The sequence below is a fragment of the Tenrec ecaudatus genome, chromosome X (assembly GCF_050624435.1).
Source record: "Tenrec ecaudatus isolate mTenEca1 chromosome X, mTenEca1.hap1, whole genome shotgun sequence".
Lineage (NCBI taxonomy): Eukaryota > Metazoa > Chordata > Mammalia > Afrosoricida > Tenrecidae > Tenrec > Tenrec ecaudatus.
In genome coordinates this window covers 50,846,429-50,866,897 of record NC_134548.1, presented here as the reverse complement: position 1 = coordinate 50,866,897, position 20,469 = coordinate 50,846,429, and the positions used below count along the sequence as shown (strand labels likewise).

Below are 20,469 nucleotides of genomic sequence, written 5' to 3'. Positions count from 1 at the left end.
AATGGAGTTTGTGCAAGATTTATAAAATGGCTGCTGATATTTTTGTTTTTCATAATGAAGGGGGAAATATCTGGTCGGGATAAAAACATGAATTAAAAGAAAGCTAAAGTACAGGACAAATAAATATCATTCTGGTGGTATCGTCTAAGGAATAACTATTGTTCTGTATCTTCTAAGGATGCTCCTTTGGCAGAAAGAAGAAAACTTGTTGAGTGGCGTGTAACAAAAGATAACAAGATTGATAGAGTACGTAATTTTAGCACCACACACTAAAGAAGAAAGGGGCCCAATCATGCATTTCCATAGAACACATTTCCAAAGAAATGGACTTTTTCCAAAGCATTACATTTCTCATTAGAATAGAAGTACCTTAAATACAGGTATCCTTTTTTATTATTTGATAGACAAGAAAATCAAAATATTAGCACTGTGCCTGGGGATAGTAAGACTTCAGTAATAATTTGAAGAAAAAAAAAAGCAGTCATGTCAAGTTAATGAATGTCAGAATTAGCAGGGTTGCTGGAATAATCTAGAAATTCTTCCCTTCCCCATTATTGGAGGAAGAATCTCAACATATTAGGTTTAAATGTGAGATCAACTGGTGGGAAAGTAAAGGGCCTGTGTCAATATGTTGCCTTGTATCTCTGAGCAAAGTATCATAACATCACCTACATTGGTAAAGATCAGTGTTTCGGTGCTGGTATCTTATTCAACTCTGTATCCCCAAGATATAACACCAAATCAAACCCACTGCCATCAAAACGATTACAATTCATGTTGTTGTTGTTGTTCGGTGCCATCTGATCCTGGATGAAATTCAGCAAAATTTTACTTGGATATTAACGATATTGTTCTACAATGTGAGCATTCTGTTGAGTCACCTTTCTTTGGAATGGGTACAAATAGAGATCTCTTCCAGGCAGTTGTCCAATTGTTGTCATCCAAATGTCTTGACTTCCAGTGCTTCAACTTGTTGAAATATTTCTATTGGCATTCCATAAATTACAAGAACCTTGGTTTTGGCTAATGCCTTGAGCGCATCTTGGACTTCTTTCTTCAATACCATTGGCGTTTGATCACATGCTACCTCTAGAAATGGTTCGGTACCAACTGGTTCTTTTTGGTAGTCACTCTTGTGTATTCTTTCTATCTTCTTTGGATGCTTCTCACATCGTTCGATATTTTGCCCACAGAATCTTCCAATAGTGCAACTCAAGGTTTGAACTATTTCTTCAGTTCTTTCAGCTTCAGATATGCTGAGCGTGTTCTTCCTTTTTTGCTTTATAATTCTAGGTCTTTGTATATCTCATTATAATGCTTCACTTCGTCTTCTTGACCTGCTGTTTGCAACTTTCCGTTCTGCCCTTTTGCTTCATAATTTCTTCCATTTACTTTATTTAGGCTATGATCATGAGCAAGACTCTCTTCTGCCTGAAATTGATCAAGCATGCAGTCGCGATACATTGATAATTATTGGCAATTGGAAAGCAAACGGGAACAGACAGTGGTTGGAAAATATGACTTTGGTGATAGAAACAGAGCTGAAGATTACATGATAGAATTTTGCCAGACCAATGATTTGTTCATAGCAAATATGGACTTCTCCAGATGAAACACACAGATATCAAATTGATTACATCTGTAGGAAGACATGTTGGAGAAGCTCAATATCAGCAGCTAACATGAAGCTCAGGATTGAGTGTGGAACGGACCATCAATTGCTCATATATAAGCTCAAATTTAAGCTGAATAAAATTAAAAACAACTCCATGAGAATCAAAATACGATCTTGAGTCTATTCTACCTGAATTTTGAGAATGTCTCAAGAGCAAATTTGCTGCATTGAACACTAATTATAGAAGGCCTGATGAGCCATGGGATGACAACAGGCACATTATACATGAGGAAAGGAAATGATCATTAAAAAGACAGGAAAGATCAAAGTGGATGGCAAAGCAGGAATAGACTGTCCACTTCAGGGAAGTCTGCCACTGAAAACCTTGTGGATGTATATAGAGGTTAGGGAAAGTTAAGGAATTTTCCTCAGTCCAAAGCCTAAGTCCAGTCTAATTTTACTGAAGATAGTTCACAAATAAATGCAGCAGTACATTGACATGGAACTGCCAGAAATTTAAGCTGGATTCAGAAGAGAATGTGGACTGAGGGATACCATTACTGATGTCAGACAGAACTTAGCTGAAAGCAGAGTTCATCAGAAAGATGTTTCCCAAATCTTATTGTCTATGCAAAGTCATTTGACTGTGCAGATCATTACAAATTTTGGGACGCGCTGAGAAGAATGGGAAAAGTTCATTGTGTTTATACAGGACCTGTTTGTAAAGGTTGTGTTTATACAGATCCTGTACATAGACCAAGAGGCAGTCATTCAAATACAACAAAAAAATATTGCATGGTTTAAAATCAGGAAAGATGTATGTGTCAAACTTGTATCTTTCCATCAAACTTATTCAATCTGTATTCTGAAAATAATTCAGAAGATGAATTACATGGAATCAAGATTGGAGGAAAAGACTCATAACCTTTGCTTGCTGAAAGTGAGGATAATTTGAAGTACTTACCGATAAAGATTAAAAAAACTGTAGCCTCCAAGGACATTTATAGAGGTCTAAATATAGGCATGTACATATGTAAATATATCTATATATAATGATAGAGGAATAGATCTATGTACATATATTTATTTATAAAGTATTACGGCAGAAGATGGGTATTGGGCTGCCAGTCAAACACGCCCTCAACTCAACACAAGAACACTTTGTTCTACTAACACGACACTCTGATACTCACCTTCCCTGACACGATTGCTGAAGACAAAGCAGGTGCATAAGCAAATGTGGTGAAGAAAGCTGATGGTGCCCAGCTATCAAAAGATATAGTGCCCGAGGTCTTAAAGACTTGAAGATAAATAAGCAGTTATCTAGCTGAGAAGCAACAAAGCCCACATGGAAGAAGCACACCAGCCTTTGTGATCATGAGGTGTCAATGGGATTATGTATCAGGCATCAAAGACCCCAAACAAAATCATATCGATGTAAATGAGGGAGAGGGAAGAGTGGAGACCCAAAGCCCAACAGTAGTCAATGGGACACCCCCTGTCAGAAGGGCCACAAGGAAGAGACTAGACAGTCAGGGTGCAGTATAGCACCGATAAAACACACAACTTTCCTCTAGTTCTTTAAGGTTTCCTCTCCCAACCCACCACTGTCATGACCCCAATTCTATCTTACAAATTTGGCTCGATCAGAACATGTACACTGGTACAGATAAGAGGTCGCAACACAGGGAATCCAGGACAGGAAATACAACACAGGGAATCGGCACTAATAAGGGGAGTAGCGATGCTAGGAGGGTAAGGGAAATGGGGAGGAGGAGTTAAGTGGGAACTGATCACAGTAACTGATGTATGCCCTCCCAGGGGTACAGACAACAGTAAAGTGGGTAAAGGGAGACAGGGATCAGTGTAAGACAGGAAAAAGAATAAGAATAATTTATAAATTATCAAGGCTTCATGGGGGATGGAGGGGAAAAAATTAGGAGCTGACACCAAGGACTCAAGTAGAAAGAAAATGTTTTGAAAAAGAACATATGTACAGATGTGTTTGGCACAATGGATACATGTGTGGATTGTGATAAGAGTAGTAACATCCCCCAATAAAATAAACTACAGCTACAACATAAAGCAGAAACCCTCAAGACTGGACCAATAAACAACCTCATGATATCTAGAGAAAAGATGGGAGTTGTCAAGAACTTCATTTGACTGGGACCCACAGTTAACACTTGGACGCATAGAAGCAGCAGTCAAGAAATCAAATGATGCATTGCATTAGGCAAATCCGCTACACAAGACCTCTTTAAAGTATGCAAATATGTCACTTTGAGGACTAAGTGTACCTGGCCCATGCTGTGGTACTTATAATTGGCTCATGTGCGTGTGAAAACTAGACCATGAAATTTAAAAAGGCTTAAGAAGAATTGATGCCTTTGGATTATTGCGTTGGCAAAGAATGTTGAAAGTACCATAGACTACAAGTATCATGAATTTATCTGTTTTGGAAGAAATGAGGATGGTGAGATGGTGAGACTTCATTTCACATAGTTTGGACAGGTTATCAGGAAGCACCAGTCCCTGGAGAAGGACATCATTCCTGGGAAAGTAGAGGCGCAGTGACAAAGAGCAAAGCCCGGCACCCATGCCAACATGGCAGTGATTGGGAATATGGGCTCAGCCCTGGCAATGTTTCCTTCTGTTGTACAAAGGGTCGCTATGAGCTGGAATGGATTCAACAGCGAGTAACAAAAACAACAAGGTCAGTCTACCGAAGTGAATCTTGGGCATCAAAAAATACGTACCTATGCTTTATGGGGTCCCAGGTCTGAAGTCAGAGTCTTGAGAGAACTGGGCCCTTCAGTGTGGGAGTTGATTGTGTGCATATTTGTTCATTTTAATACTATCATATGTAGTAATTTTTATTTCATTATCCTGTTATTTGTTGCCAGAATATAGAAATGTAATTGATTTTTGTACCTTATCCTTGCATTCTTCCCCCACCAAATGTAGATATGGCTCCAGAATCCTCCTTGACTATCTTCCAAGCAGGTAGACTTTACCTTTGACCTCAGTTGGAATAAGAGAGGAAATTTATTCCTACATGTCCATTCATCTCAGGCTTGGCAGAAAAGCTCGAGTCTATTTTTCTGATAAACTGTCAGAAATGAGTCCTCATTTCTAACGTGGGAACCATGAGATGTCTATGCTTCTGTGGGAGTTTCAGGAGTTCACTAGAGAGAGATTCTAGGATGGTCTGTAGGAAGACTTGCTTCCTCCTTTAAATCATCCCACGCAGCTCAAGGCCAACTGAGTTCATCAAAAGAGTCAGGCAAGGGGTCCTCTCTGGGCGTGACTTAAGTCGCTTTTCTCTGATTTCCTCAAAGTCCACTTTCCAACAGGAATCAGGGTCAGCACCCTCAAGTGTGTGTGTGTGTGTGTGTGTGTGTGTGTGTGTGTGTGTGTGTGTGTGTGTTGGGGAGGAAGAGAGGTCCCAAGGAACTCGCAGGCTTTGTTCAGAGAACTGGCAAGGGTCCACAAATGAGAAGGGAGTAAAATCAAAGCTCTGAAAGGAAGAGGGATTTGGCTGGGGCTGGAGCCTCAGAATCTTGATCGGTAGTCCTGCTTATAAATAAATAACATCAACTTGGATGAAAAGCCCCAGTAGTCATCATCAGAAGCTCAGCTAGGGAGGCCTTGGCTCCCTTCCTGCAGGACCAAATGCAGCTTTGTATTAAGAACACTGTCTCTTGAGTCACAGACTCAAGACCATGGCTACCAAGGAGGGGTGGGGGTCGGACCTAAAATCAGGAAGCGGGTGGAGCAGTACACTGTATATGTATATGTGGTTGTGGTTGTGCATAGCATAGCATAGCATTTATGCTAATCACATGACTTTTCCCATCTGGAAGATGCATTGTTGTGATGGGACTATCCAATAGCCTCAATTACTCACCCTCAAATAGCACCACAGTCAAGAACACCACCCATAGTTTACCATGATATGTTTGCTTGCAAAGCCACAAAGACGTTTCCTCTGCTACTATTCCAAGCACAACGAGGCAACCAGCCTAACCTATACCTGGTTAATCAAAGGAAAAAAAACATTTTCCACTGTGTTCTCCTCCCATCCCCTCAATTGTATGCTTGGGTCATTGTTCTAAACACAGACCTTGTTATTTCTCCACAAGGCAACGACTAGATGGCAATGGAGCCCTTTCTTCCACTAGATGGCAGTAAAGATTAGCTTGTTCAGGCAGGTTTGTTTAAACAAAGACTTCAGACAATTTTACTTCCCAAGGCTCAATTATTTTTTAAATAAACAGAATGGGAAAAATAGCACATCAACTAAAATGCACGTGAGTTATTTAACTTAATATGAGTATAAATGTCATTTAAAAGTAGCTATTAAACAAGTAAAACCCACTTGCTTAAATTCAACTCAAAAAAATATTGCAGAGATGTTTACAGAACCTGTGCTAGACACTCACCACCCATCTGTCAGTTTTTTTTGTACTATCGTGGCTTGTATGTCTCCATTATATTGAAAGCTATGACACTGGCATTTCAAATCCCAGCAGGGTCACCTGCGGTGGACAGATGTAAACAAAGCTTCCAGATAACGGCAGATTAGAAAGAAATGCCTGGTGATCTACTAATGAAAATCAGCCACTGAAATTCTATGGATCACATCCGAATGTTGCCTGGTAGAGAGCTGGAAGATGAGACTCTTGGGTTGAAAGCCACTCCAAACACACCGTGGCCACAAAAATGGACTTGGGCGTACAATTGATCCCAAACATGGCACAAAACAGGACACCGTTTCATTCTTTTGTGCGTGGGGTTGCTGTGAGTCAGAGCTGACATGACAGTAACTAACAAAAAGATAGTAGGTACCAGGAGGCTATTGGGAGGATATCAAGACAAGCCCCCTACACTGGTATAGATTGTTCTCTTTGTTGGGCTGTGTTTTCTAGAGAAACAAAACCAGTGGCATTCAAGACAGAAATGTATTTCACGGAAGTGGCCCAGCCAAGTCCAACTCAAGTCCATGGATTAGGTGCTAACTGATGGCCCCTCCAGACTCACACAGCTTCCAGCCGATGCAGCAGGAGGGAAAAATGAGAAACTAGATCTTTCCCAAGAAGCCCCCACAGGGTCTCTTATTATAAAGGCCACACCCTCACAGAGATGCCACTAGGCTGCATCCTGATTGACCGATTGGATTCCACCCATACCTTCCCACGAGTATAACAAGTTGATGGGAAATCTAACCATCACACAGCTTGCACAAATAACTTCAAATACAAAAATCAGCACAATGTCAATTCTTTGAGACGGAGATCAAAGAAAGGAGCCCTGGTGCTATGTCAGACTGCTAAGTGCAATGTCAGCTACTCCGGCCTACCAGCAGCTCTGTGGGAGACAACTGAGGCTTTCGGTTCCTGTTAAGACTTACAGCTTAGACAATATGTGTTTACATATGAATCAGAATTGTCTAGATGGGAGCATATTTGAGTTTTTCATTAAGAAGTCAAATATATCCCAGGTTTTCACATCCTCCAAGCTGCTGTGCCACTCCATCTCCGATGCCAGCAATCTCCCTTCCCTAGCACCCTTCTCCGCTGCCATTTAGGTTTGGCAATTCACTACATTTTCTTACATAAATCACATCCTTTTAGCTACAGTTATTTATTTATTAAGAAACAACTTGGGATGAGCATCAATAAGCATCTGGATATATTTGACTTCTAAATCAAAAATTCAACTCTACTACCATCTAGTCAATTCTGACTCATACGTAGACTCTTAATTCCTTAGAGGTAAATCTTAAAATATTTCCTAAGAGGGAAATCTTAACAGGAGCTGAAAGTCTCATCAGTAAGCATCAGGATCTAGACCAGGAAGCTTAGAGGCCACTTCTTCTCCCTCAGTGCAGGAGAGTGCTCTCAGCTCCTCTCAGCCCCTTGAAAATCAGTCCCCTGAAAAGCAGTCCCCTCAGAAGTCTCCTCTAAGCTCCCTGAGGAAAGGCTACTCGTGTCCTCTCAGAATAAGGTCCTCTTGGCCCTGCCATCTGGCCCTGCCCTTCTAGGCCTCTTGCTATCTTCAGTGTTATAGCCCTTGACCAGGTTACAGCTCTTTTAGGAGGTCCCTTGCCTCCTCTCTCCCTCTGCTTCTTCTTTCTTTTTTCTCAACAACCTCTGTGGGATTGACTGCTTAAGTACACAATCCACTTGTCAGCTTCCAGGAATGGCACTACCACCAAGGTCATAAACTGACCAATCCCTTCTTCCTAGGCCACAGACGTTTTGTTTTTTAGTAGGCTACAACTCATCTCATTTACATAGTCTATTGATCAATCCCTGAAAGGTGCATATGAATCACAGGGTAGGTTGAAGTCCAGGGCCAAACAAAAGTCAAGTTGTTAACAGTTTATCCAAGAAATGTCAAGCAAACAGCACAAATTTAACAAATCCTCTATGGTAGAAACTAGGGCAAAGGTAATGCCACAGGTCTTGGGAAAAATAATCTCTCAAGCTTTATTTCCAAAGGGCCACAAAAAAGAACCCATTTCACTCTTCAACCCAATCAGGGAGACAGACCATATCTGATTATTTCTAACATAAGGTAGATTTTAATCAAACTTTTGCATGGCCATCAAGTCGATTCTGCCTCGTAGCAATCCTATAGGACAGGGTAGAGTTGCCCCTGTGGGTTTCTGAGACTGTAACTCTTGATGAGAGTGGAAAGCCTTATCATCCTCCAAAATTGGTTTAATGGTTAGGCAAAATTCATATTCAGTTTCTCAACTAGTACAAAATGAGTATTTGATTCTTTCACAAGCTATCAAGTCAAGGATTTTTTTAAAAGGTTGCACCAGGCTTTAAAAAATAGCATGACTATTGATGTTAATTGAAAACAAAACAGCCAACTGGTGGATTTATCATTTTCATGCTCATCTAATATTAGAGTCTAAGATCAAATGACAATTAATGAAACGGGAAATTTAAGCTGCCAAAAGTGTCTTGCCAATGGCCTCATGAGCAATATCCCTCTCTCTCCATTCTCTGTCTCTCTCTCTTACACACACACACACACACACACACACACACACACACACACACACACACACACCCTTTCCTATGATCCTTAGGAAGTAATGAAAATGCCTTGTTTGCTGACCACGTGTGAGCAAACTCCCCACAGTCCACTTTCTCTTTCCAATTATGAAATCATTGAGAGTTGAAACAACTAGGATTTTGAATCTTAGGAATTTTCTAGGTTTTTTTCGAGAGTTGGAACCACGGAGTCTGCACCACCTCGGGATTTGTGGTGCATGGAGCGATGTTGAATGGGGCAGAAACTGAGCTGTTAATTTGCAGGCCTCCATCAGGTCATGTTTTTGTTGTAAGTAGTTATTGAGTCAGCTCTGACTCGTGACAATCCCATGTTCAATAGAATGCAAAATGTTTCCAATTCTGTACCATCTTCTCTATTGTCGATATGCTTAAATCCATTGTTGTGATTCAACCAGTGACTTCTTCCTTGCCAATGAGTCTCACCTATAGCCCCCATCCACAACACACCTGAGGCCTGCTCAGCATCAAGATAAGCCACTCTCATCAGTTTGCCTTCCAAGGCTCACAGCTGGTCTTGAACACCGATGTCAGCCAGCCAAATCCCTTCTGAAATAACATAAGCCTTTGTTCTTATTACAGATGTCTTCATGCAGTGTCTCCTTATCCCTGTACCAGTGTATTCTGGACTAAATGCCTTTGTCATAAAGGTGCCTTCTGTCATTGACTGTTCCTCTACAAATGTCCACATAGTTTGGAGTAAAAAGGCCAACTACATAGAACACGTACACCTATAAAGAGACTCACTTGGAAAATAATGTAGAATTAAGTTATTTGTTGATTGTATCTGAAAAACTATTTTTAGGCCTAAATAAAATTTAAAATGTAGAAATATTAAAGATCATTTTGTCTGATCAAAAAAGCAATAACATCAAACATGAACAATAGGGCCAAAAATAAACCCTTATCAAACCTGGAATTTAAAAACATTATATTTTGAATCGCAAAATAAATAAATTATAATAATATCAAGAAAATACAAAGAGGAAAAAATTGTATAGTCCCAATCTAGTATTCAAGACCAGTTGCCATGGAATTAATGCCAACTCCTGGTGGCTCTATGTGTCCCCCTTTAGGACTGAGCTCTACAGGGTTTTGAGTGACTGGATTTCTGGAAGTACATCTTTTCTTCCAAGGCATTTCTGGATGGACTTGAACCTCCAACCTTTCCATTAATCATCTGCACCACTCATGAACTCCTAAGTGAGGATTTAGCCATTGATAAATCACTGTTTGGGAAAGAATTCTAAATCAATCCAGTATTGCATCACTATCAATACAAGTTTGAATAACACAAAAAGTAATAAAGAGTTGCAATCACATGTCAATTTTGTCCTCATTCAGAGACACTTATAGCAATAATGGTTTTTTTCCAGTTTTGTTAGCTTTTCTCTCTAATGATTACCACGAGTGTTGCGGAAGACTTCGTCTGTAAACCTTACCTGTGGGTTAAATGGGGAATGAGTACATTTATCCCTGGTTTATATACAAGAGAGCAGTGTCTCAATTTGTTGAAGATGAAAGTAGATTTCCAACTACCGAACCATACATATATCATAGAATCTTGGGTTTGAAATCATTTTGAAAATTCACTGACTTCTAATATTTTACCCTTTTCTATAAGGCTCATACAGTGACAAGTTTACTGTCTTAAAGATGGCCTATTCCTTCTTTGGATAGAACAGATTGTTATAAAGTTCAATTCAAATCTTTCTTCTTGTAGCTTTTATTCATTTGAATTATTTATATTCTTTGGGATTCCATAGATTGTGTATGACATTGCCTTCTCCCTTACATAGCCCCAGGCAATACTGGATTTCCCAGGTTAAGCATCCCAATTCCCATTTTGATAAGTCCCTTCATATAGTAGACCATTGGTTAATCTCATTAAATTTTATCTGAGACTAAACCCATTACCCTACTTTATCTGTCATCCCAACTATACCTGATCTTCAATTTTGATGACTGCAACATTTAAATATGCCATATTCATTAATAAAAACGTCAAAAAGAATGGGACCAAAGAGAAGGCTTTCCTATTCTATGGGGATTCATCCATTAGGAAAACTCAGTTAACTAATCATCTTAATATTCCATGCAGCCAAAATCTCACTTCCACATCTCCTTTACAAGGTGATCATGAGAATCACTGTTGGGCGTCTCACTAAAGTCCATGCATTTTAAGTCAACTACATTTGTCTGATTAAAAATCAAATAGCCAGGTCGAAGAAAAAAGTAAAGTTAATGTAGCATGTTTTGCTTAAATGAATTCCCAGTAACACCCTAAGACCATTACTTCTTCTTTTAGAAGTTCACAAATCATCCTTTCAATAATCTGCTTTAGAATATTTCCTATGATCCAATATCAGCCCACTAATTTGTGAAATCTCTGCTTTTGCTCCTTTTGAATATCAGAAATGGATTTTATGTTTTCTCTTTTCTTTGAATTTCACTGCCTATGATTCAGCAATATCATTTGCAAGGTCTCCGGGAATCAGCCAGACCAGAAACCTCCCTCAGAACAACAGAGGCCCTTTACCCATTCTGGCATTTTATTTCTACCCACCACTTTTTGCTCCATCTTTTTCAGATCAAAGGCCCAAACCCCGACAAATAAGACAAGCAAACATTAGCGATAAAAGACTGTGTCTCCTTTTTTGTTATCCGCCAAAATTCACCCGAGACCTTACTCAATAGGTCCAGTTTCTTTGTAGTCTGTACTTTGAAAATATAACTTATTTGTTGAATGTATGTATTGCAAATATCTTCTCCTGGTTTGTGACTTGCCTTTTTATTCTCTTATGGGTGTCTTTCGATGAACTGAAATTCTTAATCATTTGTTTTATTTTAAAATTGGTGTTATTAGTGTCTGATTTATCCCATGGTCAAGAAGGTATTCTCTTGGCTACCGCTAGAAGCTTTAATGCTTTATTTCTAATATACAGGTCTATTATCAGCCCCAAATTAATTTTTGTGAATGTTATAAGAGCAAAGGTATTTTTCCCATATGAAGACCATCCTTTCCCCCATTGGTTTTCAATGGTCTATTTGTGAGATATCAGGAAATGATAAGTATTTGAATCTTTTTTAGAATCTATATTCTATTCAATTCCATTGGTTTATGTATTCCCCCCCCCCCCTTGTTTCAATACCAAACTGTACTAATTACTGTCTGGCTCTATAGCAAAGCTTGATATCCAGCAGTGTTAGGCTTTCAACTTTCAACTTCAAGATTACCTTGGAAACTATAGCTCCTTTGTACTTACATGTCAATCTTAGAATTCCTTGGTCAGTTTCCACAAAAATTTGCTGTGATTTTAATACATTTAAAATGTAATATAGTTTGGATAGAAGTGACACCTTTATGTTATTGAAACTTCAAATACTTGAATATTAAATAAGTCTGCTAATTTAGATCATCATTAATTTATCTGCTAATGTGTTATAGTTTTCGGCAGGCACTCTTGCACATCGTTTTATAGATATCTTGGACATTTGATGCTTTAATGCTGTTATAAATGATGCATTTATGATTTGGGTATATGCTTGCAAGAGAACCATTTTCCTTCTCTTGGAGAGTAGCTCATTCTGAGATTTCTAGTTTAGCTGTAAATTTATTTTTCAGAGGGTGGGAGTCATACACTTATATACCTCCTCTCTTAAGTCGTAAATAGTATATAACATGCCAAAAAGACAAAACAAAAAACCCTCACTGCCATCAAGTCCATCCCAATTCAAAATAACCCATATGACACCGTCGCACAGCCCATTTCCAAGGCTATAGCTCTTTATGAGTAGAAAACCTCCTCTTTCTCCCATGTAGTGGCTGGTGGTTTGGGACTGTAGTTATCAGGCCAGTGTGTCAGCCACTAAGGCACCAGGTTTCCAAAAGGCCAACGCCTTCTATAATAACGTGAGATTTTCAAAAGCAAGAAAGATGGTTCTGATAGCTATATTTAGGACTTGAATATATGTCTGGGAGAGCACTGGAATTTTATTTTCTCACATTTCTGAAGGCTAAAAGTTCAAAACAGAGCGTAAGCTTGTTGGGAGCCTGGGAGTTCCTTGGGATTTCTTTGGTGTCTACCTTCCCATGTGCATGACCTCATTAACACAGCAAAATAAAGCCTGTCTTTCCAAACAGAGTCAGAGTCATCGGTGCAGAGATTAGGACTCAAACACATGGTTTAGGAGACGCAATTATATCCATAACAGTCTATTAGCACCTCCTTTCCAGGGTCAATAGACAACTCCATCCATTCCTGGACTTTGCAGCCTTGAGCACCTTGAGTGCTACATTCCTATAATACCCCATCCAGGAAGCTGTTTTTATCTTTTTCCTGGTCCTTCTCTCCACCTGGAGTGCAGGAGGGTCGGGTAGTAAAGAGAGAGAGAATAGATAATTAGGAGACTTACCCTGCCAGAAGATACACATCCATCACCAGCTCCCCTGAAAACAGTTGCAGCCTGTCGTCTGATGAAGAGCATCTCCTCTGAAACCTTGTTCTCTATCCAGATTTTTATGAGGACTGTGAACACACACAAACACACACACAGCAGGTAAATCCCAATGAAATAGGCTGAGGAAGACAAACATAATGGTGAGGGAGACAAAGAAAGTCAGAGGAGTTGTTATGTGTGGGTTTGTAATGTGTGCTCTTGTCCAGGCTAAACTAAATTTCCCAGAATTCTCTTCCCTAAATGTTTCCCACTGGGGTGGGGAGATTTGAAAGCCTGAAGGAGGCAGTGGCCATTTTGTAATACACATAAATTGTGGCTGATCTGCTGTCTCGTCTTATCAGTGTGAGATAGCAGCAGGGCCTGTAACTGTTCTACTTCCCCTGGGTCCCTCTTGGCTACTACAATCCCTGGGCCAGATGTGTACAGTTTCATTCCATGACAAAGGACCCTCCCTTCCACAGGCTATCCACATCATCACAGGCAGAGGCAACGAGGACTGACATGGGTTCCAGGTTGCGCTCAGCAGCACCAGTTCCTGCTTGCGGAGTCCATTTCGTTCTTGTCTTCCCCTACTTGGTATCCATCTCCCCTTCCTAAATGTTTGCTCTAGGGACTCCAAGCTCTGGCATCAGAGGGGAAGACTATGACTGCTTACCCAGCTCTCACAATTTTGTAGTGTCGAATCGCTGTTTTGTGGGGGGGTGGGGGGGGGAGGCGGTTCTTTTTAAAGGCGGGGAAGGAGTTTCCCCTGAATGCACTATAACTGATACATGTAATACAAATTCAACGGAAAACATGAGTCTCGTGCCCTCTCCTCTCCTTCCCCATGCCAGGAGGCTAGTTGGTTGGAGGGTTTCCTGATGACCGTAATGCTATCTGGGCCTAATGGACCGCAGAACCTTTGCACAGTAGAAACCGCTAAGCTCCCAGGAGTTGTCAGAAGCGTTTAGCTTCCAATTTTTTGGTTAAAAAGAAGATATCAGCAACCAATAAAATAAAATGACCTTCATTAGCATGCCTACCAGGGAAAGACAAGGCTTTCTCTTCTCGTAAAGATTGAAACAGGTACAGGGAGACAGACATACCTGACAGGACAAGGGAGAGTGGAAACAGAAATAGCTTTATTAGGGGGAAAGCTCCCAGATGAAGTCTGGGACCTAGGCCAACAGGTCAGGGCTCAGCAGCTGGGGGCTGGGTTTTTAAAGGGGTGGTGAGGAATGTAGGGCAATTAGCATGTGGGGTCTGGAAACTCAGAATTGCTTGTTGACTCGAGGCTTTCTTTGAACTCAGAGCATCTGGTTTCACTGGTTATCTTATCTGGCACCATCTGCTGTGACCTTTGGGATGTGCAGGGAAGCACACGTGCAGGGCTGCAGGGCCCCGGACCTGCTTCAGCTTAGTCCAAACAGGGCTGCTTAGTTCTGACCCGCCCAAAGAGTTTTGAGTCAGTTTGAGTCAGAATCAACTCGATGGCAGTGAGTTGGGTTTTTTGGTAGCACGCCTAAATCAAAATGGCAGACTTAGAATAATGAATTTTACACCATGTGCAATGCCCTGTGTGTTAGACTGGGTACTTTAGAGAAACAAATCCACAGAAACTCATGTATAAGAGAGAGTTTTATATAAAGGCTAAGTGCACAACAAGAAAACATCCCAACCCAGTGCTGCCCAAACCCACAAGTCCAACATTAACCCATATGTCCAACACCATCCACAAAGTCCTCCTCCATCTCACATAACACACGCTATGATGCCGACTGCAGGAGGAAAGCTGAGTCAGTGACTGTGTAAGCATCTCAGCGCTGTCAGGGGTCTCCACACGGCTGCTCCAGCACCCAGGGCTGCATCAGGGTAGGTCCATGTGGCTTCTCCTTGGGGATGTCTTGCAGGAAGTGAACCTTGCCAGCTGAAGCAGGGAACTGGCTAAGGCGGCTGGTCCAACCATCAGAAAGCAAGAAACCTGAGAACTAGAAAGGCGAGGCTCACCAACCCATTTAGCCCTCCGCCCTTCAATTAACCCCACTTGTGTTTATCAGCCAGGTTGGTACAATAAACTAACTAACTCACCCTGCTTGACCCAACTATCAGCTGGCAATGATTATCCCATCTGCCACGGTGAAAAACCTGTAAGCAGCCCACACATGCTTCAGTAGAAAAGTCTCAGAAACCCTAGAGTGGAGTAAAGAGGGACAGAAAGTAGGAAGGAAAAAGAGAGAAACGTCATTAGGAGGGGAAAGCTAGTCATCACTTCCACCATGCAGGTGGTCCAAGACGTTGACTACTTCATGAAAAGTTGAGGTTGTGGCAACAGATCGGTGGGTGGTGTAGTAGGTGGCATTTCGGCTGCTAACCATGGGGTCAGAACCCATCAGGCACTTTGTGGGAGAAAGATGAGGTTTTTTATCCCTGTAGAGAGTTATAGCCTCAGAAACCCAACAGGGCAGTTCTACCCTTTCCTATAAAGTCACTATGAGTTGGAATCAACTCAGACAGTGAGTTTGGTTTTGTTTGTATAGTTGGTTGGTTGGCTGCTTTTTGTTGCTATTGCTTTGTTTTTGGAGGGGCTGGGTAAAGTGAGAATGGGGAATGAATGCTTCATGAATACAGGGTTTCCTTTCGAGGTGATGAAAATATTCTAAAAGTCGATAATGGTGATAGCTGCAGGGTACTGTGAATGTACTGTGACTAATGATCAATTTGGTTATGCATTTTTAAACAATTTTTTCTTTAAAATTAGGTATGGGGACGAAATACAATCCCATCCCATAAATCTCTGGCTGTAGAAGGTTTAAGGAGCTCTCCTAGAGGCATGGGTGGAGTTGGGCCTGCTAACCACAAGGGAGCTAACCACTTGGGAGAAGGATGAGACATTCCGCTTCCATAAAAAGTTACAACCTCAGAAACCCACAGCAGCAGGTCTATCCTGTCCTACAGGGTCACTATCCATGGACATTTTTTTGTTTGTGTTTTGAATAAGTTTGACAGCAAGAGACACAGGTAGGGAGAGAGAGTAGACCTGGCCACTGAGTGACCTTGTTGGGAAATTGCTCACTTTTCCAGCAAAGATGATCACTTACTTAACCATACATATGCATAGCTCCAAAAGAAATTGTTTGTTTGTATCTGCATCAAGGATCAGGAGTGAAGATGATCAAAACCCTCCTCAGAACAAGTTTTAAAAGGGGCTTATTGCGCTGGAAGAACCTCCATCGGGTACACCAGAAATGAGGACATTATCAGGCCCAGCGCTGTCTCTGGAGGAACCCATTGCTTCTCATCTCTACTTCTTTCTGGTTGTCTGTCCCTTTGCCTCCTCCTCATGGATCTTTCTGAGTCATGCCCCCTGCACCCACCAACATCATGGATCCTGGTGCCCTCCCCCAGCTGCTTGCGTTGCGGTGAACCCCCTCATTGAGCCCACTGCAGCCGCATGCATCGATCAATTTCAATCAATCTGTGAACCAGCATTTGCTTTTGAAGGGAATCCAGGGGAACAAGAAGGCTGGAGGAAACTGGAAGGGAGGCAGCCTGAACTGGCCGGGGAAGGACTTTGGGCAGGGAAAACTTCACAGAGAGATTCTCTAGCAGATATAAGGAAGAGCGTGGGAGGCAAAGTCATGGAAGCGGGAGGAAGTCGTGATTTCAGAAAGTAGCAAATGTAATGGGCCACAATTGGAGTAAGAATCGGAGAGCAGTGCGTCAGGTCTGAAATGGCAGGACTTGGGCGTCTTGGGGAGGGCACGGCGAATATTGACACTTCATTTTATAGGGCAGAGATGGGTAAACTTGAGCATGCTTCAAGACTGGCAGGGAGGGTTTGCTAAGTCATGTGTCTCTGCACTCCTGCCCTCCCCTCCCCGGGCTCTGATTACTTAAGCGGGGAGTGGGGAGGGGGGGAGGGAGAGTCCTAACAATTTGCATTTCTCTAGAAGCGTGACTTCAGAGCAGTGGCTCTTTCCAACAATGGTGCTGAGGAAATGGTGCGAGGGCCACTTCGGAACTCCAAAGGAGAGGAACTGCCACGGGGCCGACTGCCACGGGGCTGCGGGCAAACATGCTTTCCCCTTTCTCTTACTCGAACTCGATTCCGTCGCCAACCATTCTGCCCACACCACTCTATGTCTCGGCAGCGTTCAGGGATCCATCGCAATGGCCACAGAGGACTCAGACAAGGCTCCTAATTAGGGGAGGTTGTTAGGGAAGTTAGCGGGTTACCGCAGGTCAGCATCAGAGCGCATTGAGGATACAGTCTGGGATCCACAGCAGCACCTCTCCTCAGCTAGCAGCCCCGTCTAGCTCTGGACCACCACCTCTCATTTACGCAGTCCCTTGGCCTCTACCTCCGTGGGCCAGGAAGCCTGCCTATCAATCCGCCCCGCTGCCTCACATCTGGACATCTATCCTCTGTCTCGAGGTCTCCATGCCACCGGCTATGGTGTCTTCTGTCTCACTACCTCTGCCACAAAGGCAAGGGAGGGGTCTCAGATGTCTTTTGCTGGTGGCGCTCCTTCTTGGTGGTCACATGAATTGTTCTGTCCCTACATCTTCAGTGGCCCTTATATCAGACGAATGGCAAACCCGACCGATCCCCAAGTTAGAGTCCTTTACACCTTATTTGAATGATCCCGCCCATTCGCTTGGTGGGTGTTATAAAGAAATGTATAGAAAACCCATGGGCAATTAATGACTTCACCACGGTATGCAGGGTGGACAGCCAAAGGGCTAGAATGGGGTCAGGCAGGCTAGGTGGCAAAAGTGGGACAGAGTCACACCCACACGCTAACACAAGAGGGAGGGAGAGAAGGGCACACCCAAAAATATGCTAGAGGCCAGACAATACCCTGCTACCTGGAGAAATGAGGCCTGAAGCACCCAGTCCAACCCCCCTCCAACCCCAACCCCGCCCCATGTCCCACTGGAAGTAGTAGAGAGAGGAAGTCCAATAAAGAAGCTGCAGATTCAGAGAAGGCAGGAAGGCAGACTGTCGTAGCCGGGAGATACTCACCAACCTGAGTTTGGATCCTGGCTCCACCAATAACAGAAAAACCTAAGTGAATTCTGAAACCTCGTAGCACACAGACCCTTTCATGGGCGCTATCACAAAGCCTACCACCTGGGATTGTGAAGATGAACACACAGCACGTGTCAGGCACAGAGCAACATGCCTAACACAAGAGCATGCACTCCGTGTTGTTGCTGCTAGGTGCCTTCAAGTCAATTCTGTGATCCCATGTACATCAGAATGAAACACCGCCCGGTCCTGCACCATCTTTGTAACTGTTCTTATATTTGAGCCCACTCCATGGACAGTGCCTATTACTTTTATGCATATCAGTGTGAAAGCAACCCACAGGCATGCCACCCTTTTTGTTGGCTCCCAGAGGGCCTCACAGACTGGCATCTACCATGATAGGTTGATTCATTATAGTTCAGAGTTTGTTGACTTTATTGTTGTAGCTGTTGTCCAGTTAGCCCCAAAGTCACGGTGACCTCAGGCACAACAGAACAAAACGCTGCCCAGTACTATGCTACACCCATAATTGGTTATGGATCAAGTCATTGGGGTCCACAGCCTTGTCACTGGTGGATTTTCAGACAATCACCAGGTCTTTCTTCCCAATCTGTCTTGGTATAGAATGTCTCTCAATGATTCATTCACTGAATTGAACAGCAAATACGTATTGAGCATGAACTCAATACTCAGAAATCAACCTTAGTGTCAAATGTGAGGAGAAAGGTATGTTACGACTGATTCCTTAAACTGGCAAGTACTTATGGTTGGAAAGCACTCCACGGTCTGTGAGCACAGCAACATCCATGGAGAAGTCCATCATGCTTGATAAAGCGGAGGGCAGCAAGCCAGAGGAAGGTCCTTGACAAGATGGATTGATACGTGGCTGCAACAATGGGCTCAAACACAGCAAAAATTGTGAGGATGGTGCAGAAGCCAGCCGTGTAACGGTGGTGTTTCCTTCTGTTACACGGAGGGTTGCTGTGATTTGGAATTGACTCAATGGCATCTAACAACTGTGTCCCAAAGACAACGCTAGAGCCAGGCAATGTGATGATGTTTTGAGCGTCAGCAGACACTTGACCATTGACCCCATGCAACAGAAGATGAAACAGAGGCTTAGAAATAGAAACTGATTTGCCTAAAGTCACACACCCCTGCCGCCTAGGTCCCAAAGGCAAGCTGGGGAAACGGTGAGGATAGCAGTAATTAAGTCAGTCCAAACTGTCTCCAAACGCTCGAACCTGGAAGATTGGGGAGGTTGGGGTCATTTGTAGAACTGGAAAATTTGGAAATGGTGTCTTTGGAACAGATAATAACAGCAATTACTTACAGAGCCCTCACCTTGTATCAGAAAGTCCTCCCAGATTGGAACCGCACCCCCTACATTCTCGGAAATGGGTAGCGTAGTCATTAATGTAACTAGACATTCCAATTTGACCGAGACAGTCGCAGTTCATGGCCATTTCACTCTCAAAAGTATCTCAATTTAGATGATAAATTATATGACTACCTTAATTAGTTTTAGCCTTCTGATACTGTCAAGCTAGGTGAGGCACCAATAAATTAAGTAATTGGCCCAATGTCACACAGCTGTTAAGGGATAGACTCGGGACTTGAACCCAGGTAGGATGACTCTAAAGGACGTGTTTTTAACTACTTCATCATGGTAATGAATCCAGTTCTTAACCTTTGAAGTTTGAGGGAAAGCTGTCTACCCATGCAGGAAGAGGTCATTCCAAAGGAAAATGAAACACAGAATAGGAATTAAGGTGAGCAGGCAGTCAGGCTAGAGAAGTCCGGCAAGGAGAAGACCCACAGGAGGTGAGTCATTTCCTATTATTATTCACCTGACTTGGTTCTGTGTGACTTTTGGCTATTTTCAAAAGCAAGCACTAGTCAAAATACTTATCATCACTGCACATATTTGGGCATTCGCTCCCATGGAAATAAATGTGTGAGAGAACTGCTCTAAGAAAGGAACCCTAGGCCAGAGAATCAGGGGGTTCTCTTTCAGATCATAAGCCAACTTTTCACAAGAAGAAGGTGGCCTCGGCCAGCTAGGTTTGGAAGGAAGGCCTCAAGCAGTGGATGTTCACTGTGCATGAACTTGCTGTTCTCAAGCTCTCCTGGCACCAAGGGAAAGAAGACAATGTTCCAGCACCGAGAGACCTGTGAGTGTACTTACTTACACACATGAACACCTTTCACATAGCACAGTTCTTAAATAAGCTTGTGAAATCTTTTATAAACAAAACAAATTATACTGACTGCCACGGAGTCCGTTCTGA

General features: G+C 42.4%; 1 protein-coding gene across 1 annotated transcript in view; it reads left to right on the top strand.

Annotated features, from left to right (window-relative positions):
• The window catches only part of DIPK2B (divergent protein kinase domain 2B), a 66,889-nt gene that overhangs the window by 19,025 nt on the left and 27,395 nt on the right, over nucleotides 1-20,469 (top strand). The gene's annotated exons all lie outside the window — the stretch shown is intronic.